The following is a 22078-nucleotide window of genomic DNA, read 5'->3' on the forward strand; positions in this document are numbered from 1 at the left end:
GCCAAATTTTGCTGAAAGTTAAGGATCTCAGAAGATGTGCAGCTTTCTCTACCAGGTCTGATTGGGTGGATGTCCTTGAATCCAGGGCCCCAGTGACCTATAAGCTAACAGAGTTTATCCACTTCTAGGATGCTCCCCAAATGCCAAACACTAAGCAGAGCAACAGAAACAGCAATTGTTCAGAAAGAACTTACATTTGGTAAAGGGGAAGGATGGGACAAACATAACAGCTATCAGCCTAGAGAAAATAACAACCCCTCCAGGGCAGTCACTTATTTAAGTCAACTTGGAAGGCTACTGTTCGATATGCTCTACAAGCAATCACAGTCCAAAATCTTGTTCATCTACAGGTTTTAAATCTGAAGACTCTTGGTTTTAATCTAAGAGTTCTGTGAGCTGTCTAGTCTTCTCCCCCAACTTGAAGGCCATCTGAAATAATAGGTTCAGACCAAGAAGCAATCCACTTGTTCTCATTTTATCAGGAATTTCACTGGGTGTGAGATTGCAGCTGCTGATAATAGATTCAGGTTAGGTTATAATTTTTGATACCTCCAATTATGGACACTTAAGAAGTCTAGGTGACAGTTTTCAGGCAAGGCAAACTGTAGCATTTCCTCTGATGTCTTAATGGATAGATGTTTGTCTTTATTATTTCCTATGAAACTTTGCTGAAAGTGTTACATTATGTTATCCAATACCACTTGTTGTTAGCAGCCTCTATGAAGACCACAAATGATTCCCACTTCCTGGGGTGGGGGGAGGGGGGAATTTACTTGTATTATCTATCCACCTTGAGTATGGGTGGGATTTTTGTCATTTATTTTTTCACAATAGAATTAAGCAGAGTGATGGATTCTACTTTCAGATTAAGATTTGTGTACTCTCTGTCTCTCATATTTTATCACTTCCTGTGTCTGAAGCCACCTGCCATGGTGTGAACTGCCTTCTGACATCCATCCACATAGCAATGGATACTGAGACCTTCAGTTCAACAACCTGTGAAGAGCCAAGTCCTGCCAAAAACTATGCCAGTGAGCTTTAAGTAGAAAACCCTCTATTAGTTTTATAGATAAGACAGTGGTCCCAAGAGACAGCCTGATCTCAACTCTAGAAAAAAATTTGTTCCAGGAGCCAACTAAATTGTCCCTAGATCTCTGACTTGCAGAAACTGTAAATTAACAAACGTGCACTGCGTTAAGCCCTGAAGTTTTTCTTTTTTCTGTCTTAATGGGATAGTCATGGGTAGTCTTAATAGAACAGTGTGCTCTGTGTTCCAACTTCTTCCAGGCAATAGATCGACAAATGCTTTGCCACCATGTTCCACAGGACACCAGCTTTCTTGCCTGCAATATACTAATTCTTAATATCTGCCTCTAGTGACTTTTAAAATAGAATAATACTATATTTTAGACCATGTGTCTTGCAGTATTTCTATTACAGGAAGGAAATGCTGCTTTGTTCAATATCAGATCCAGCTTCTGAGAGAAACTCTCACTTACAGTGGAAGGCACAGGGAAGAGGTTTGTTTCAGTGTCATGATAAAGAATTTTAGCAGTAGAAAGATTATGACTGTTTTAGTGGATCTCCATCACTATCTCAGTTTAGTCTACTTTCTGTTTCTGGCGGTTGGCATCCATTATCAAGACCACCTTATGATCAAGACCACCCCACATTTTAAAATGGGTATGTAGGTGTGTCAGATCCCTTCCTTGCCACAGAAGCAAGTGAGTTTTCTGATCTGAGTCAATGCCCTTAAAGACTCTTCCCAGAATTGTTTTCTGTAAATGTTTGTGTAATAGACAAGGGGTATTTAAAAAGGAGGAGACCATATAAATAATTTATTTCAATATCTTACAAACTTATTTTACTACTCCTTCAAAAATTTTTGCTGCATTTGATGGCATTCAACTTACTGATTACCTTGTAATGAATCACATAGTGGAAAGTTATTTCCTTGAATTCATATGCTATCTGTACTACCTTTATCTAAAGCACTATAACCATTTACTTTTTAAAATTTAAATAAGTGTATCAAATAAAATATTATTACCTTCTATCATAAATTAATATTTTCCCTGAAAGTTGAAGAAAACTAAATAAACTGAAACAAAAATTGTTATAAAATTATGAAATAACTTTTTTAGATTCCACACAGGATTGAGATCATGCAACCCTTATATTTCTGTGCTCTGGCTTATTTCATTTAACACAATAATCTCCAGTTCCATCCATGTCATTGCAAATGACAGGATTCCATCTTCTTTTTTTTCTGAAGTACTGGGGTTTGAACCCAGGGACTTGTGCTTACCACGTGAACGTGCCTCCAGCCCTTTTCTCTTTAAGATTATTTTTCAGATAGGGGCTTGTGCTTTTTGCCCAGAGCCAGTTTCAGACTATGATCCTCCTGTGCATACCTACCTCATTCTTTTTTTATGCTCCACTTTGTCTTGATGCATTTATCAGTTGATGGATACTTGGGTTGTTTTTATTTCTTAGCTATTGGGAATACTGCTGAATAGTGCTGCAATGAACAAAGGAGTGCAGATCGCTATTTGACACACTGATTTCATGTCCTTTGGATGTACAGGCAATATAAAAATGTTGCTCTCAAAAAAGTTGAGAGTACAGTTATGTTTACCATAGCCCAGAGGGAGTAAGGGAGAGAAAGGAATGGGAAAGTTTGATCAGCCGGTAATAGTTTATGGTTAGATAGGAGCAGGAAGTTCTGCTGTGCTATCATACAGTAGGGTGACTTTAGATAAGAGTAATAAAGTATACATTTCAAAAAGTTAGAGGAAAATTTTTAGAAGTTTTACTGTATAAGTGTTTAACCTTATTTAAACACTATTCAATGTATATATGTATCAAAATATGATATTCCATTAATTTGTACAATTTTTATATGTATATACCAGCTAAAATAAATTTAATTTAAAAAATTAAAAACTATACATAGATACTGTATCAGCCAAAGCTGTGAGCCAGCCACTGTTCCGCTCTCTTTATTAAAACTGACAGTGAGATATATTTGATATATTGTAAGAACTTTTGTAAATGGCACAATAAACCCCCAACCAGCACAACAATAAAGGAAAAAAATGAAGATGAGAGCTCAGTGTCAGTGGCTCATACCTGTAATCTCAGCTAATTGCAAGGCTGAGATTGGGAGGGTCACAGTTTGAGACCAGCTGGGACAAATAGTTCATGAGACCCCATCTCCAAAATAACCAGAGTAATATGGGTTGGAGGTGTGTTTCAAGTGGTAGAGCACTTGCTTTGCAATCGTGAAGATCTGAGTTCAAACTCCATTCCCATCAAAAAAAAAAAAATGATGAGTAAGCTCCACATTGTGGCTATCTCATGGATAAGTCAGAAGGATTGTAAGGAGAGCAGCATTCTCACTGCACTACCACTTAAATTGTCTCAATTTCACTAGAGATTTATATTCTATATTTGGGCCTTTCTGGTGAGTTGATCAATGGGGAAACATTACAAACATTCTTTGTAATGTTTGTAAAGAATTTATTACCAGACATTACAGTTAGGTGATTCAGAGTTTATGTCTATCTACTAGACCATAAGCTCTCAGAATGCTGAGCCCAATTAATCTTTGTCCCTAGGGCAAGGCCCAGGGACTGCCTGGAATCAATGTGTTTAGTTGGCTGGAGCAAATGGTGTTGCCAAGGACATGCAGTTTGTGTACAGGATGAAACTAAGGTCCGTATCTTCTGGGTCTTCCTTCATGGTACTTTTCATGTCAGGTTTCTAGAGAGAGAGAGAGAGAGAGAGAGAGAGAGAAAGCAATTTGATTCCAAAAACATAGACCAAAGAATTTTAACATAAAATGCTGCATTTTAATGTTTAAAGCCAGGTTCCATGTGATTTTCTTTATGATAAACTACTGTTCATATAATAATGGGTGAAAATTAGCAATAATTCAAAGTGGAGTCCTCCAAGAAGTCAGTCCAATGCCATTGCTGTAATTGATGATGATAGGAATAATGATAGCTGTCACTGAGCATTTTCTGTGTAGCAGGCTCACTCCTAAGTACTGGAATTTTTTCACAAGCTAGATACAATCACTAGTCCCAGTGTTTACCCACAGGAAACTGAGGTGCCACAAGAAACAATAGCCTGTAAGTGATAAGAGAGTCCACATCAGCCTTACAAAATTCTTCATGTCCTCTTGGCCTCCCCTAACATTTGTTCCCAGGGCTGCTATAGCAACTGTTCTGTTGAGGCAGGTATGATCTGATAGAACCTTATCCCACGCATGCTGCCATGTGCCTATTGCCTTCTGTCCTGGGGGCTTTCTTGTCACCTAAACTACATATATTCCTAATCACCTGGGTATTCCCTGCCCAGAAAAGCTGGAGGGCAAGTGTCCTATGAAGAAAACCTTCAATCAGAGGGAGATGGAACTAGGTGGACAGACTCTTCCTTATTTATTCCCCTGGACAGACAGGGCAGAGATATGTTTTCTGTATTTTCTTGGAAGAGAGAATCAATTAGTTGCACATTGAGAAAGCCAAATTGATAATGCATTTTTTTTTTCAAAGCTGGGAATCATTTTCCCCACTCAGGGCTCTGTGCATGCTAGGCAAGCACTCTATCACTGAGCCATACCCCAGCCCCCTCTGTTTTTAAGTTGGTACAATAATTATGCATATTTATGGAGCAGAGTTTGATGTTTTGAAGCATGCATACCATGTGTAATGTTGAAATTAGTGTAATTAGCTTATCCACCATCTCAAACATTTATCATCTCCTTCATATTGGGAACATTCAAGATTCTTTCTTCTGGCTATATTGAAATACCTAATACCTTATTATTAAGTACAGCTATTGGAGAATACTGGAACTTTTTTCTTCTATGTAACTGTATTTGTGTACCCATTGATCAATCTCTTTCTATCTTTATCTCACTCTTTCCCACCTTTAGTAACCACATACTACTCTCTACTTCAATGAGGTAACTTTTATTAACATCCAGGTATGAATAAGAATAGGAGATATTTGTCTTTCCATGCCTGAAGGGTTTCACTTACCATAATGTCCATCATTTCCATCAATGTTGCTGCAAATAACAGGATTTCACCATTTTTGTGACTGAATAGTATTCCATTGTGTGTATGTACCACATATTCTTTCCCATTCACTCATTGATGTACACCTTGGCTGACTCCATATCTAGGATATTGTGAATAGCTCAGCAATAAACATGGGCGTGCAGTTATCTCCTTGAAATACCAATATCATTTTCTTTGGCAATATACCTGGTAGTAGGATTTCTGGATAAGATAGTGATTCCATTTTTAGTCTTTGGGGATACACAAGGAACTCAAACAACAGCAAAAGACAAAATAGCAATCCAATTAAGATGAGCAAAGGCTCTAAATAGCTATTTCTCAAAAGAGTCATGGATATGGTCAGCAGGCATATGAAAAAGTGCTCACTCTCACTAAACATCAGGAAATGCAAATCAAAGCCATAATTAGATATCATCTCAATCTTGCTGGAGTGGACAAAATCAAAGAGGATTCAGAGAAAGGGGAATTCTTCTATTCTGTTGGTGGGTATATAAATTAACACAGTCACTATGAAAACATACAAGGAATCTTTTATTGGACCATTCCCCTTCTCTCCTTTTTTCTTATTCCTAATCTCTGGGATGCATAAAAAAGAATGATCACATTGGTCTTTATCTTTGGATCTGTTTTCCATGGAACCCAGGTTATGATAAACCCAGGTTTGTCTGATTCCAAAGCCTATGGCCATGGCACTGTGTTATATTGGTTCAAAGTGTATTATATTAAGTGCAATAAACCAGGCACAGAAAGTAAAATACCACATTTTTTCACTCATGCATAGAAGCAAAAAAGTCTATTTCTTAGAAGTAGAGAGTAAAATGGTTGTCACTTGAGGCTAGGAAGAGTGGCAGTGGGAATGGAGGGAATTGAATTATAGAAACCATACTATAGGTAGATAGGATGAATAAGCTCTACTGTTCAGTAGAGTGACTGTAGTTTACAAATTTATGGTATATTTTATAAAGAACTGGAGGAGGTAGTTTATAGACTTCCAATACAAAGAAATGATAAATATTTAAGGAAGTAGAAATGCTAACTATCCTGATTTGATCATTGCGCATTGTATATGTGTATAAAATTATCACACTGCTGTCCATAAATTTGTAAAATTATTAATGATTTTTTTTGTTATGTGTATGTGTGTGTTAAGAAAATTTGACTCCCTGGTGAGGTACCCACTGCCTTTTTCACATCATTCTGTTAATGAGCCAAAAAAGCTCCATTCTGTTTTTAGTCCTTTAAGGGCACTTGTTTACTTCTTTGAGGATGCTCTCCTGGTGTCTTCTCCTTTCTGCTTCCTTTCCTGACTAACTCCCACTCGGATCTCAGAATCCCGTTGACCTTTTCCCATGCCCCCTCTACCTACTGCCCTTAGCCTGGGCAAGGTCTGTTTGCAGTCCTCCACTCTTACATGTTTGCCTCATATGGTACCATCTGCTCCCTGTGGTGTCATCATTTCTATGAGTTGGGTTGGTGTCCAATTGAGATCTGTATTCTTAATGTGAGCATGAGGCGTGACACAGGGTCATTAGTTAAGATCCCAACCCTTCCCCAATGTCCACTCCCATGGACTTCTGAGAAGATCAGTTAAATCTGATCTGTAAAAAAAAGAAAGCCATAGGAGCTTCGATGTAAGGTTATTGTACTGATTAAATGACATAAATTATATTTTGAATTTAGTAAGCAATAAATATTATTCATTCTTGTCAATAATAAAGTCATTTATTATTTTTTCTAAAAGGGTAGATAGTAAAGGACTTAAATAGAGATGCTAGGCTAATTGTCACTTAGATCCAAACTCAGTAGTGCCCCAATTGTCAACCAGATTCAATGTGCCCACTCTCTTTGGGGATTTCTGGGACTCTCTCCATTCCCCACAATCTTATAGGCTTAGTCAGTACATACCCTTTTACTTAGAATCCTCCATGTGCTGAGAACTTCATTATGGACTGGAACTTTGCAAATGATGTCGCATGCTGCCTGTTCTCAATGCATTTACAGCTTTTCAAGGTTATGACCTCAAGGTATGTGATTTTTTTTTTTTGTGGTACTAAGGTTTGAACTCAGGGCCTGGATAGCAAGGTAGAAATCCATCTTTTTTGAGTTTGGTGTTCATGGTCTGTTATGGGTTGAACTGTGTCTCCTCCAAAGGGTATGTTGAAGTCCTGCCAACCTACCTTGAATATGGGGTCACGTTAGATGTAACTACTTAAGATGAGGTCATACTGGAGTAGGGTGAGTCCCTTATCTAGTATGATAGCCATTCAGACACAGAGGCAGAGAGGGAGACCATGTAAAGATGGAGGAATAATGCATTTACAGACTGAGAAACTCTTATAGCTACAGAGACTGAAAGAAGCAAGCAAGTCTCATCCCCTAGGGCTTCAGAAGGAGTATTGCCTGCCAGAACCCTGATTTTAGGCTTCTAACCTCCATAAGTGTTAAGAGAACACATTTCGTTTAGATTATCCAGTTGGTGGCACTATGTTATGGCCACCTTAGGAAACTGTGGTCTCTGTTATTTTCTACACTTTCTAGCTTGAAATATGACCACCCCTGTGAAAAACCTCTTCATGTTTGTATGTCATGGTTCCAGCATGTTCTTATTTCATGCCTTACCCATTAAGATCAGATTACAGGAATCTAGTGCAATAAGCTAAACTATAGGAGAAGAAAGTCACACTTACAGACTTAAGAAAGTGATCATACTAGTTGAAAACACACCACGTGTCAGGTACTGTACCAGGTGTTTTTCATGTGTTGCCACATTTACTTAAATCTTCACCACAACGTATAACTAAGCACAACTCTTTTCTTTTAACAAATCGGGAAACAAGATCAGTGATATTAGGTAACTTGCATAAGGTCACAGAGCTAGTTGAGGACAGTGGGACAGCAGATCCACAGTGCATCTTAGCACTCCACCCTGTGGCCAGTTTGTGGGAGTACCAATGGGTACAGTTGCACAAATCCTCCAACAATTGCCCCATCTGGGCCCCGACATAAAATGGTATCTGAAGACAGTGGGGAAAGGTAGATGACAGTCACAAAACTCAAATCAATTCATTAGGTATCTCTCAAATCCCATGGTTAACTTCTCCATATCTGGTGGTTGCCAGCAAATAATCATGAAGATTCTGCATGATATTAACATATCATAACATTAATTCCTAATGTGTGTGTAACACTGAGGAGTTGTGACCTTTAATGGTTTTGTCTGTTAATAGGCTAAGAAGCCAGGCAGAACTGGGTTCAAATTCCAGCCCTGAACTTTGCCAGCATTAAGTTGCTTAATCATTCACAAGTATTGCTTCACTTCCCCCTTTTATAACTTCCTAGGGGTGTTGGGATATTAAACAAGGTGAGGTAGAGTAGGTCAAGTTCATGATAAGACATCAGAGATGAAATGCTGACTCAATGCCTCTGCCTCTCATGAAGAAGGAGTTTCCCTTAATATGTCTCACCTGTTTCATAGTTTCTCTTCCCCACAGAATATTTTATACCCTGGTTGGTAGATCAATTATGCTAGGAAATATGTGAGGAGCAATTAGACTAAAAGTTTCCAGCATGTACCTCAGTTTTTCTGTCTGTCTTTCCTGAGCTAGTAGAGTCACTGTATTTTCCATGCCTCCTATAACTTTCATTGTGTCCTCCCAAAGGTATACTGAATTTCTAACCCTTGGTATTTGTGAATGTGTGTATATTTGGAACTAGGATCTTTGCAGATTTAATCAAGTTAGGTCGAGTTCATTAGGATGGGCCCTTAATGCAATATAAATGACTGGTGTCCTTCTAAGAAGAGGTAATCACCATATGAAGACACACAGGACAGAGGTGCAGAAGACAGAAAATTGTGTGTCCATGGAAACAGAGGTTGAAGTGCTTTGGCTATAGGCCAAGCTATGCCTATGGCTACCAGAAGCTAAACAAGGCAAGGAAGGACCATCTCTCAGAGGCTATGAAGAGAGCTTGGCCCTCCAACACCTTGATTTCAGACTTCTAGTCTTCAGAACTTGGAAAGAATTAATATCTCTTGCTTCAAGCCACTGCGTGTGTGATATTTTGTTACAGCAGTTCTATGAAAGTAATACTGCCTACCGACGTGCATAGTGGGACCTGTTCCTGGATAAGTGAGTGAATCAGTAAGTGAGTGCCTCTGTGGGTCATGCTCTGAGTCAAACGGAAGCAGTGGGGCTCTTAAAGAACAAGAAGGTAGTTCTCTATTACCACCTTTCTGTTCCCAGTAAATAAGGGTAATTGGGTGACCATGAAAAAGGAAGAGCTGAGACAGACAGGGGAGAGCACCAAAATCCATTGAGAACCTACTGTGCTCTGTGTTTGCACTTCTATTAGGAACATTGCAAATGTTTCATTTAATCCTCACACTCTGTAAGGTGGTTATTTTTATTCTATTTTTCCAGGTGAGGAAAATTAAGTGAGAGGTTATAGATGCCCAGTTCAAGGTCCCATGAAGAGCAAGTACTGACCAATTCCAAACAGAAGTCGATCTGGTTACAATGCTTCCCGTCCCAACCTGTATGATATTTCTACTTTATGTAGAACAGTTGAAGCAACAGAATTGAGATGTAATGGGTAAAATTTCAAGCAGAGGTGACCATTATCAAAAGGCTTTGATAGAAGCACCCGGATAAGTTACAGAGGAGTAGCACAGAAGAATGCTGCTGCTGATGGCTCTGCAGCCACCCTTCTTGTGTTTCAGTGCTTCCTGTCCCAATATTGACTTTCTGGGTGATTTTGGCACATTGTTCCATCTCTTTTTGCCTCAGCTTCCTGGTTCAACATATGGCAATAACAGGGACAGGGACTATAGGGGTGTAGTGAGTCTCAAATATACATAAACCACTTAAAGCAAAGCCTGTCATATGGTGAATACAACATAAGGCTGTTGCTTTTATTATTTTTTTATTATGCAAACTGTGACCTATGCTGAGACTCTCTCCCAGTCCCAGCCAATAGGCACAATGATATCACTAGGATGACTATCTCTTTAGAATGGCTCTCAAGATGATTTGCTGGTTTGCCCTCTGCCACAGTGCCTTTCAAAATCTTAGCCAAACAGGGAAGTTATGTATTTTATTAGTAAACCAGCTGCCATATTGGCCAACAGATTTTTCATGAGGTTTTTTTTTTTGTTTGTTTGGTTTTTGGTGTTATAGAATGACTGTTGCAATGTTTCACAGTCATTAATAAGAACACAATTAGGAAAGAAAGTGACAACACGTAATTTTCAGTCATGACTTCTAACACTAATTAAAAAAATATCTCTCTGGTCCTGAATGTTTGTTATCTCTCTCTGCTGGGTCACTAAATGGTGCTGGGATGCCACATTTAGAGCGAGTGCACCTACCCTTCACTCAGGTGTTCTTCCCAGAAAAACTGTTCATTTCTGGTAAACTCCCTAAATTCTGAAACAGTTACATGAAATGACCCAAATAAATGGTGTAAAGTGGGATCTTTCCTTAAACTTGGTTCGTTGAGCTGTTCTTGACCATGTCTCTTTAACAGACAAGGAATAAATTGAGTAGAATATGCTTTGGGGACATTTCAGGGTGCTTTAACTAATTCTAGGTTCTGGTGGCTATTTTTCTAGGACCAAAATGACCTTCTATCACCTGGCAAGTCAACTATAATTCCTTGTTTCCCTAGAATATGTTTATTAGAAAGAAGGACCAAGCCCAATAGATAGAACTTGTCCAGCTCTGAGTATTTTGTCATCAAGTATCATACCACATAGAAGGGGTGTGATTATTGGGATGCAAGAATTAGAAGTCTCTTCTCTTAAAGGAGGTAGTTGTCTGGTAGAGCAAGAAAGGACCAACACTACTTTAGGTTTCTCTCTATTAAGACTTCTAGGTTTTGGAATAACTACTGACAAACACATCATAGTTCTCTTGTTAAAATGCTCAAAAAAATCACAAACTTTACAAACCTGCTGATTTTGGAAGGGAGAAGAAGCAGGGTCTCCATTAAATATGCATTATGCTTGAGAGCATTTGGGGATATGATAAAAATAGGAATACAAATGTATTAGTTAGAATTCTCCAGAGAAATAGAATTTAACAGGATACATGTATTCCTTATGAAGAATTGACTCACGAGATTGTAGAGGTTTTGAAATCCCAAAATCTTCCATATGCAAGTTGGAGGTCCAGGAAAATTAGTGGTGTAACTCAACCTAAGTCTAAGGTCTACAAAGCAGGGAAGCAGATGGTGTACAGTGTAGTCCATGGGTAGAAGAAGACAAATGTATTTGCTCAAGCAGGCAGAAGGGAGAAATAATGGTGTGTTCCTCCTTTCTCAGACTTTTTTTCTCTTCAGGTTTTCAATATAATGGATGATGGTCACCATAATTGGGAAGCAAGTTACTTGGGGAAGCCCACCTAATCAGTACGAGAAATATCTAGAAATTATGATAGATCTCGGTATCTCATGGACCATTTAAGATGACGCATAAACATCGGCCACCTATGGAAAGCTCCAGAGAAAGAAAAATAGACCATAAGAATGAAATGATCCCCAAACAAATTCATTATTTAAAATCTGTGGGTTTCAAGATATGACTATCACACAATAGCTAGAAAATAGATAAATAAAATGAAATTAAAATAATTATGCATATCACAAAAATAAGATAATAAATTAAAATAGATATACACATATACACCTGTATCTTCACATCCAACATATTCACAATGAGATTGTTTTATGAATGCTGTTCTGTCTTTTTTTGGTTTTCTTTTAATTTGATATAAATCATGAATATTTTTATATTGGCATATATCATTTCTTTTTTATCATTGTTGGATATTCTTTATAATATGTCATACCTTTTTATTACATAAATATGCCATACTTTACATACACATCACCTACCACTAAACATTATTATTAATAAACATTATTATTATTAGATTTTTTCAATTTGTAACATTTCATGTATTTTTATCTTTTCTGGTAAATACTGTAATGAATATACTTACGCGGGTATATCTGTAGTACAAATAATTGGAGAGAAATTTCTGAGCTAAAAATATTTTAATAGATACTGACCTTTTGCCAAGTTGAGCTTCAAAGAAGTTATGTCAATTTATACTCCCATTACCAGTGTATGAATATCCGTTTCCCCAAATCTTGCCAAAACCACACTTTTGTAATCCCTTTTCATCATTGCCAATCTGATAGGTAAAAATAACAGTATCCTGCTGTTTTAATTTGCACTAATTAAGTCAGTGAATGAAGTTAGGCTTCTCATGTGATCCTGAGCAATTTGTATTTCTTTTAATGAACCAAACACTTAATAGGTCCACAATAAATATTTGTTGAATAATTATAGTCCCTTTCATTTGCCTGAATTAATTTTTTATAGAGTATTAAATTATTTTTGATACAGTTGTTACAATTATTTTCTGGTTGATGTTCTTTTTATTTTGTTTGTGAAATTCTTTTTTGTGGGGAGGCATTCAGAAATTTTACTTTTACTTTTTAAGGTAGTAATATTATTATTATTTTAAAAATAATTTATACCTTTTAAATCTTGCTTAAAGTTTTCTGTTATTTCTCTGAGCAAACCCAATTTCCTTAATAGGCTTCCATTCTGCCCTGGAGCATTCCTTTTATGATCCCCAAATTGTCTTATGATCCATAGATATTCCTTTGGCTGTCATGCTCCCTTCTTTCTACTTATATCATGACCTAATTTGGGGAAATCTTGTGAATCTCTACTTGCTTTAGGAAGTTTGGCCTTTGCTGAGTATTCCTAAGCTTGGGACTCTGCACAGGTACTGTGGGTGTCCAGAGTTTGGAAAGTGTCCTAGGAGTAGAAAGCTTTCAAAATGGAGAGTCTTAGATGCCAGACTAGAAAAGCCATTATTTTCCTGTAGGAGTTAGAGAAGGACACACTGGTCTTCATGTTTTATGCCAAGTGCTAGCTTTAGATGGGAAGAACAGGGATATCAATGGCTTTTGCTCCTACTCAGGGGCTTTCTTCTGGAAATTCATATACAGAAATTTTTTCTTTGGGTTGAATCTCTTATTGCCTCTTATTAGGATAGATAAGACAGATCCAGACCCTTTCTGACCTTAAAGGATTCCCCAGATCTGGATCTAGGAAGGCAGGTTGAGGTAAACCTGCCTGTGGTTGATGTTAAGTGACTCCTGCATCCTGTGGCACCATATGACCAGGTCCACCTGTGGGGCTGATGCCACTGGGTCTTCAGCTTACTGCCTCCTCTCCCTGCTTCTGGTTATAGTCCTCTTGCACCTGAAGAATGGCCTCCCCTTCATAGTCTGCTTTATACAGAGAACAAATGACTCCAGCTGGTTTGGGAACTGGAATCCTGACCGAAGACCCGGAAGCATCCAGGGCTCTTGGATCTGTTCACAGTGAGACTGCAGTAATAACAGCTCCTCATTCCTATGCTCCCTAACTGTGTCCTCAGTTTCTGCCCTCAACAGGCCTTAGATTGTTCAGGTTTCCCATGGTCCCATAGGATAATCTACACCCATCCAATAAGTGCTTTTCTCCCTTAATAAGTTACACAATCAGATTCTGCTGTGAGTTTGCTGGAATTCTGGCAAATTAGAAAGTTCACCAGGTCTATGGATACATGGAGGGAGGGGCCAACGTCTGGCTTTGACTCAGAGCATCATTCTCTGGTGGGCTTTCTGTTGGAAACATGAGGCTATGGAGGCTTTTCATAGCTTCTAGACCACAAATTTGGGAGAGCTGAGTCTCCTTACTGTACAGCAAATCAAATTCCCTGGAGAAACATGGATTCCAAAGATCTGGAAAGAGTCCAATGCAAATTTTTTAAGATGTAATTTTGCCCAGGTTAATTGTGAGCTGGTGTTTGGGACCCTTGCTGGTTTCTTGGAGTCAGACCAGGAAGCTCTGTCATCTGTTTATGATTATAAGGCTTAGCCTGCACCACCAAAGGCCCTCTGGCGCCTTTCCTCCTTGGAAACACATTCAGCACATTTTTAGAAACCACACTGAGAAGCCCTCCCTGAGAAAGTGACTAAATGGTGCTTAATATTCTGAAAACACAAACAGCCTCTGAGAAGCCAGTCATAAAGTGTTTAGGGAAAGCCAGCTGTTACTGACATCTGATTGGTGAAGATTACAAAATTCCTTCAATGTCAGTATTGTCAATGAATAAATATTAAGTTTACTCCCCGTCTTAGTATTACATACTGTAGCCTTTGGCTACCTTTGTGTCCTTTTCTGCATTTGGAGCAATGAGGTTCCAGAACCCATTCACCCTTTCCATGCCTCTCTCCCAATACATATGCTATGGGTTGAATGATGACCCTCCAGAAGAAATACATTGAAGTCCTCAGAATGTGACCTCATTTGAAAATAGTGTCATTGCAAATATAACTATCTTTGATGAGGTCATATTGGGATAAGGCCTATATCCCAGAGGACTCATATGATCAGAAGAGGAGAAAGGGACACATAGGGGAGAATGTCTCATGATGACAAATGCAGAGAATGGAGTGCTTAATCAGTAAGTCATGGAATGTCAAGGTTTGGTGGACACCCACAGGTGTCAGAGGAAGCATATCCTTGATGACATCCTGATTTTGGATATTATTACTAGTGTATATTAATTGTGCAAAGGGGTTTCATTGTGATAGGTCCATATAAGCATATAATGCAATTTGATCAAATTTATCCCTTTATTACTGTTTCTTATCACCACATTTAAAAACAATTTTAATGAGTTTCATTAAAATTTGTTTTCATAGACACTTTCTCTTGTTTAAAGTTACACAGTTTGCTGCACTTTGTGCAGCATCTCCATTCGTTTGTTCAATGAGCACTCATTAAGCACTGACTATATTACTGTGTTCCAGATCCAGTGTTGAATGCTGGGAATACAAGGTTCATAGGCCATAATCCCTATCCTCAAGGAGCTTAGATACAGGGCTGAGATAGACATGAACATGCCAGCAGATGAATTCCTGTCTGCCTTAAATTCTTAGAATTTACTCAGCTGTACTGAACTGTGAGGAGAGAGAGAAAGAGAGTTGGATCTTTAATCACATTGCTCTAAACAATTCAGGCAATATTTTCTCTTAACTACTTCCAGCCTAGCACACTCTTTCTTTTCTTCTCTCTCTCTCTCCCTCCCTTTCTTTCAGTACTGGTGTTTGAACTCAGGGCTTCATACTTCCTAGGTTAAGGCTCTACTGCTTGAGCCACATCTCCAGTCCATATTGCTCTAGTTATTTTGAAGATAGTGTCTCACTTTTTGTCCAGACTGATCTGGACCCCAAGCCTCCTATTTTAAGCTTCTCACCATAGCTGAGATGACAGGCATTCACTACCATGCCCAGTTTTTTCTCCATTGAGATGGAGTCTCTCAAACTTTTTTGCCCAAGCTGACCTGGAATCACAATCCTCCCAATCTCAGCTTTCCAAGTAGCCAGGATTACAGGCATGAGCCACCTGCAACCGGTTTGTCATACACTTTTACTTTAAATTTGTTGTAAGTAAACAGCGTACACTGTAACATAACAATAAAAACTACAGGATAGTAAGTATACAACCTGTAGTGTAGCCATTTCTTAACATTATCAAGTATTATGGACTGTACATAATCGTGTGCACTATACTTTTATACTACCAGCATTGCAGCAGGTTTGTTTACATCAGCATCACCAAGAAACACATGAGTAATGCAGTGTGCTATGGCTTTGTGACATTTATAATGTCACCAAGTGACAGGAATTTTTCAGCCCTGTTGTAGTCTTATGGTCTACACGGTCTGTGGTTGATTGAACTTTCATTATATGTGGTGCCTGATTGTAACTTGTATTAAATAAAGAAGAGCAAGAAACTCATTGTGGCTAGAGCATAGCAATTCAGGAATAATGAAGTGGGTACTAAGATAGAAAGAGGCAGACACTGGATCATATGGGCCATGGTAAGGGATATGGACATTATTCTGAGTGCTCTAGAAAGCTGTTGAAGAATTTGATTCCCTTATTGTCTCTCTAGCTGCTGTGTGGGCAAGTGTGGGAACATGGATAACAGTTAGGGTAGACTCTAGAATTAAAAGTCCAGATAAGTGATGGGCACTGCTTATCCTCAGATTTTAGACATGGAGATTTGTGTGTGATCCTATTTGAGATATATTTAATACTAGGTCAAGATTTATTGACAATAAGTAGGAAAACAGAAGTACAGGGATAGTTTCAAAAGTTTTGCTTTGAGCAACTGTTACAGACTTTGTGATCTCTCACCAAATTCACATATTGAAGTCCTAAGCCCAGTACCTCGGAATGAGGCTGTATGTGGAGAAAAAGCTTTCAATGGGTATGTAAGTTAAGTGAAAACTTTAAAATGGACTCTAATCCAATGGTGTTCTTATACAAAGACAAAATTGTACACATAGAAGATAGCAGATGCATGCGTGTATTGATAAATGATCCCATAAAGACAGAGAGATGGCAGCCACATGCAGCGCTTCATAGAGGCCTCCAGAATGAATTAAATTTACCAACATCTTGATCTTGGACAAATGAGTCTTGTCCCTTCCAAGACTCACTTTGAAATTTAATTGCCATTGTAATATTATGAATAGGTAGGACTTTTATGAGGTTATTAGACTATGAAAGTTGCTCTGCTCTCATGAATTGAATAATGCCATTATTGTAGGAGTGAGTTGGTTATCATGGAAGTAGGCTCTAATAAAAAATAAATTTCTCTATTTGTCTCCCATGCTTGCTTACTCTTCCACCACAGGATAGTGTGAATGGAAGCCCCTGCCAGATACCAGTGACACGGTCTTGGATTTTTCAGCCTCCAGCTCTGTGAGACAAAATACTTCTATTATTTGATTTCAGGTATGTTACAGCAACAAAAATGACTACAACAGGTACATGGATGTCTAGCCACTTTAACAAAAGGCATGCCAAAATATTCAGGTACAGATGTATACAGGGTAGTTGATTTGGTTTTAGGAAGATAAGGGACATATCTGCATAAAAACACATTTGCATTTGCTTTCTCAGTTTAATAGGGGAAACAAAACCCTTATGAACTGAGAGTAGGGGAAAGGGAGAGTTAGCATTTTTTGAAGAACTGGGAAGATACAAAATGTTGAAGTCACCAAGAAAAGTCACCTAAAACTGACTTCTGGATGTCATCCCCTAAATGTGCTTCTCCCATTGTCTTCTCCATCTCAGTGAATCGTGTCAGTTATTATCCTAGTTATTTATGTCCAAAATATGGGAATGTAAACAAATTATCTTTTTGACTCACAACTCACATTTAATTGCCCAGTAAATACTGGTAGCTATACTTTTCAAATTTTTACAGAATCTAACTATTATTGCCTAAATGAATTATCTCCCAAATCATTGCAATAGCTAATCAGCTGCTCTGTCACCTTCCATTCTATTATTCCATTCAATAGAGCAACTAGAATAAACCTTTACTAATGTGACCCTGAGCATAATTATCCTCTGCTGAAAACCCAACAGTGGCTTCATACTCCATATAAACTAGCTTTGGAGTATTTACTATGGCATGCCAATTGCACTCTCCCTCATCTCTCTGACCTTGTCTTCTCTCTCCCTTTTGCTCACTTGGCTTCAGCTGCAGTGCTCTTTTTACCTTTTTGAATAAGTTAGGCGTATTCAACTTCTAAGATTTTGTATGCATGGTTGCTTCTGTCTAGAATTCTCTTTCTGCACCAAAATGTAGCACTTGCTTTGTCACCTGCCTCCTTGTTCAACTGTCACTTTCCTAGTGCAGCCTTACTTCAACATGCTATTAAAATAATACCACGTCCTACCTCTCAAATAACCTGCACAGCTATCTTGCTGCTTAGTTTTCTTCATACATCTTATGTATGTGCATATGTTGTATATGTATATATATGTATATACAGACACATATACATATATATGTGCATATACCTACATATATGTATATATAGTATGAATGCATGTTTATAGGCATATGTAAGTATGTGATTGAAATTCATAGTAAATCAGTGCGAGGATTTGTCTTTTCTTTTTTCTTTTGTCCTAATCCTCTGCTACAAACCAGTATTTAGAACTATGCCTGAAATAAAGTAAGACTTCTAAACATGTTTGTTGAAATAAAAAAAGTATGGAAAAAGGAATAATGGCAGAATAGAAGATAGGAATTCAGGTGATACATAGTCAGTAAGGGTAGGTCCATGATAGAGTGTTGAATAAGTGTGACAGGAGGACTTAGAATTTTGGGGGAACAAATGTGGAGAAATGATTTGAAAGGAACAATGGGAGCAATGGGAGCAATGGAAGTTTCTACTTTGGGTCCTGCAGCATTTGTGAAAGGACGAAAGTGATAGGGACATAGAGAGGAGATTGAAGATCCAGGGAAAGATTTGTTGGATGCATGGCAGGCTGGCTCCAGAGACAGAATGCCAAGGCAAATTCAGAATTGAGTAGTCACATTGGGAAACAACTTAGATATTTCTTATACAGTAAAATACACACTTATTATGCAACCCAACAATCCTTCTCATGGGAATTTACCCAAGAGAAATGAAGATATATGTCTATGCAAATATTTGTCTCTTCATGGTAGCTTTATTCATTAATAACTGAAACTGAAAACTGGACACAACCCAAATGTCCATTAGCTGGTGAATGAGAAGTACATTGTGGAGTATTTATTCAATTGGATAGTGCTCATAATTGAAGATCGTAGTGATACATGCAACACCAGGGATAAGTCTCAAAACCACTGTGCTGAGAAAAAGAAGCCAGACACAAAGAATATACACTGTATGGGTCTGATTCCATGAAATTGTCCCTTAGGGGTGTTGGGGGTTTAGAAAGAGTAATATAGACAGGGAGAATTTTACCAAAGTACATTATATGTGTATATGTAAACGTCACAATGAAATACCTTTGTACAATTAATTTATGCTAATAATAAATTTTTGTAAATTACTCCCCAAGCTAGGGAGCAAAGCTAAGTGACAACAGATCCATAGTTGTGAGGAGAAAGTGTTAGAGTTGTGGATTGAGTACAAAGGATAATGGGTGACTTTTCGGAGAAATGGAAAGGTGCTAAGTCATGGGGGTAGGGGTCTTTACAGGACTATATTTATTTGTCAGAGTTTTGATTTCAGGCTGGAGGCAGTGGCTCATGCCTGTAATTCTAGCTATTCAGAAGGTGGAGATGGGGAGGACTGGTGTTCAAGGCCAGCATGGGCAAAAAAGTCCATGAGATCCCTTCTCAATCAAAGCTGGACATGGTGGCTAATGCCTGTCATCCTAGCTACCTGAAAAACAAACTAAATAGGAGAATTGCATTCCAGATCTCCTGGACACAAATGCTGAAGTCTGTCAAAATTACCTAAAGCCAAAAGAACTTCAAGCATGGTTCAAGTGGTAGAGCACCTGCCTAACAAGTGTGAGTCCCTCAGTTCAAACCCTAGCACCACCCAAATCTGTTTTTAATTTCACACTTTCTGGCATATTTTATTTAACTTAAAATTACATCTAGAATGAATTACAATAATTAGTGTCCTTATTGTTTTTCTTACTGTCCCTGTCCTTCGCTGAAACTGAGAATGTGAGCTTCCTGAAGATAATGGTTGCAATCAGTACCCTAGCTACATAACAGATTACAAATATTTATTATATTAATATGTACATTCCATATTCTGACAATAGCTTTGAACTAAAATGTTTTGGTGACTAATTTTTGTATTCAACATTTACCATTGGTCCCAACTTGGACAATATTCTTCATGTCCCCAAACTTTGGTATTCTCATATATAATGTTGAGATTAAAAATGGAATTTACTTTATAGAGTTAGTATGAAAATTAAACAATAGACTGGATTAATCTTCTTATAGCACTATCTGGCATATAGTAGGAGAATAATAAGTCCTATAAATTAAATTTGTTATTATTATTGTTACTTTATATGACTTTTTTCTACCTCAACTTCCTGTGACTTTCAATTATATTATTATTATTGTATGTTTATTATTATTGTACATTAGAGACTTTGCATTTAGTTTTGCAATATTATTCCCTGAAAGTTCTAGAATACAATAAGTGCTTGTTAAATATTTGTTGAATAGTGCTTGATTCTTTAAGTGTTCAAGAGTCTTCTTTCCTCATACCTTATGATATTTTATGTGGTATCACCCTTTCCTGGAAAAGTTACTGACTCTGACACCCTTGCATACATGCTCTTTCTCTTCCTCTCTTTCTCTCTTTCTTTCTCTATCTCTCCCTCATACACATACTCACATGCACACACACAATGGCCATTGTACTTGTTAAAGTCCCTGACTTCCCAGAGGAGACCAGATTGCTTTATTTTGTGTTTTTGTAGTACTTGCTACTTTCCCTTTATTGCACTTAATAAAACTTGTGATGTACTTATATGGTTATTTGGATAATAAAAGCTGTGTCCACAGTGGGTCCACTCTATTCTAGCACCCAAGAGTCAGTTCACATTACTTGACAAGAAGAAGAATGTGAAGAAGTGGAAAGCAATTAACTATTGTTGTCAGGTTGAAAAAAAAAACAGTTTTGGAGGGGAATGGTTTATTTTATTATATTTTATTTATTTTAAACTAATTGATTTTGCGTTGAAGTCCCAAGCCTGAATTCCATGTCATTCAGAGTAACTGTGAGATAGGAAGAGAATATAGGTCATCCTGTTTGATAAAGTTATGAAAAATCCAAGAGAATTATTCCCATAGGATCACCAGCTCCCAAGTCAAGTAAGCAAGTGATCCTGAATGCTGATTTTGTTTATGTAGGTGCCCAGCAAGGACCTGTGAAGTGTGGTTTTTCCAATTTTGCTGCTCTCTTGCTCAAGAAACTGTAGTTGCTTCTCTTTATCACTGATTACAGCCCAGACTCCTGAGACTGATGTTCAGTTCAGCAGCAATATTTACTAACATATGCCAGACAATGGCAGATGTTCCTAAGGAGAAAATAGTGAGACAAATACAGTCTTTGTCTTTAAACAGCTTCAAGTACAGTTGGGGAGATGAACTCAACAGTAGACTTGAGTACAGATGAGCAGCCCCATACTTGGGAAGCTCAGTGTGCTGAGGCAGTACTTCCTGGAGCAAACAGGGGGACAGGGAGGTTTCTCAGGGAAGATGAAGGCACTGCCCATCTTTCCTGTTCCTGTTGACCCTCTTTTGTTGCCATGGAAAATACCAGTAAGGTTTTTCTATAGGATGCAGAGAGATGTGGGTCAGAAAAGCAGTAGCATTAGTAAAGCACTGTTCTTTGAAGTAGAGAGGGTTTTACTCATGATAAACAGAGACAAGAGGATATTAACTCCACTTAGGACTCACAGCTGATAAGTGAAGGCCCTGTTCTTACTGGTTCCCACTTCAGGGCTTCTTCTTACTGCAGTGATCTAAATGTATTCCCCAACATTCAAGGGCTGGAGAATTCCAAAGCGGCATTGGAGTTGGGCTTGCTGGAAAGTGTCAGGTCATGAGACTGTATCCCTCATGACTAGATGAATGCAGTTTTAAAAAGGGCTGGAAGGAATGGGTTTGCTTTTTCTTCAGTCTTCTGCAATATGAGGAACAGAATTCCTCCTCCAGATGTGACATTCAAGGTGGCATCTTGGAAGTGGAGACTATTTTTATACACCAAGACTGTAGCACCTTGATCTTGAACTTCCAGCTTCCAGAATTGTGAGAAATCAATGTCTGTTCTTTATAAATTACCCAGTTTTGGGTTATGGAAGCACAAAATGGATCAAGACACCAATTAAAGGCAAAGTGAAACAAACTCGAAACTTCTTCAAATGAAAACACAAATGCTATAAAAATTGGCTTCCAGTAATCATTCTTATTTTTTAATATGATAGTGCAATGGTGGTGGTGATAAGAGCAACAGCACTGTCAACCAGGCTGCCTGCTTCCAGTCTTGATGGAAATCCTCCATTAATCCCATATATACAGCTCA

At 38.1% G+C, this 22078-nt stretch overlaps 1 long non-coding RNA gene across 1 annotated transcript in view; it reads left to right on the plus strand.

Annotated features, from left to right (window-relative positions):
• The window catches only part of LOC141411008 (uncharacterized), an 88393-nt gene that overhangs the window by 56560 nt on the left and 9755 nt on the right, over positions 1–22078 (plus strand). Inside the window, exon 4 of the long non-coding RNA XR_012435870.1 lies at positions 16864–16964. This is a non-coding gene — a long non-coding RNA (uncharacterized lncRNA). The remainder of the gene's footprint in view (positions 1–16863; positions 16965–22078) is intronic.

Source organism: Castor canadensis, chromosome 9 (genome assembly GCF_047511655.1).
Source record: "Castor canadensis chromosome 9, mCasCan1.hap1v2, whole genome shotgun sequence".
NCBI lineage: Eukaryota > Metazoa > Chordata > Mammalia > Rodentia > Castoridae > Castor > Castor canadensis.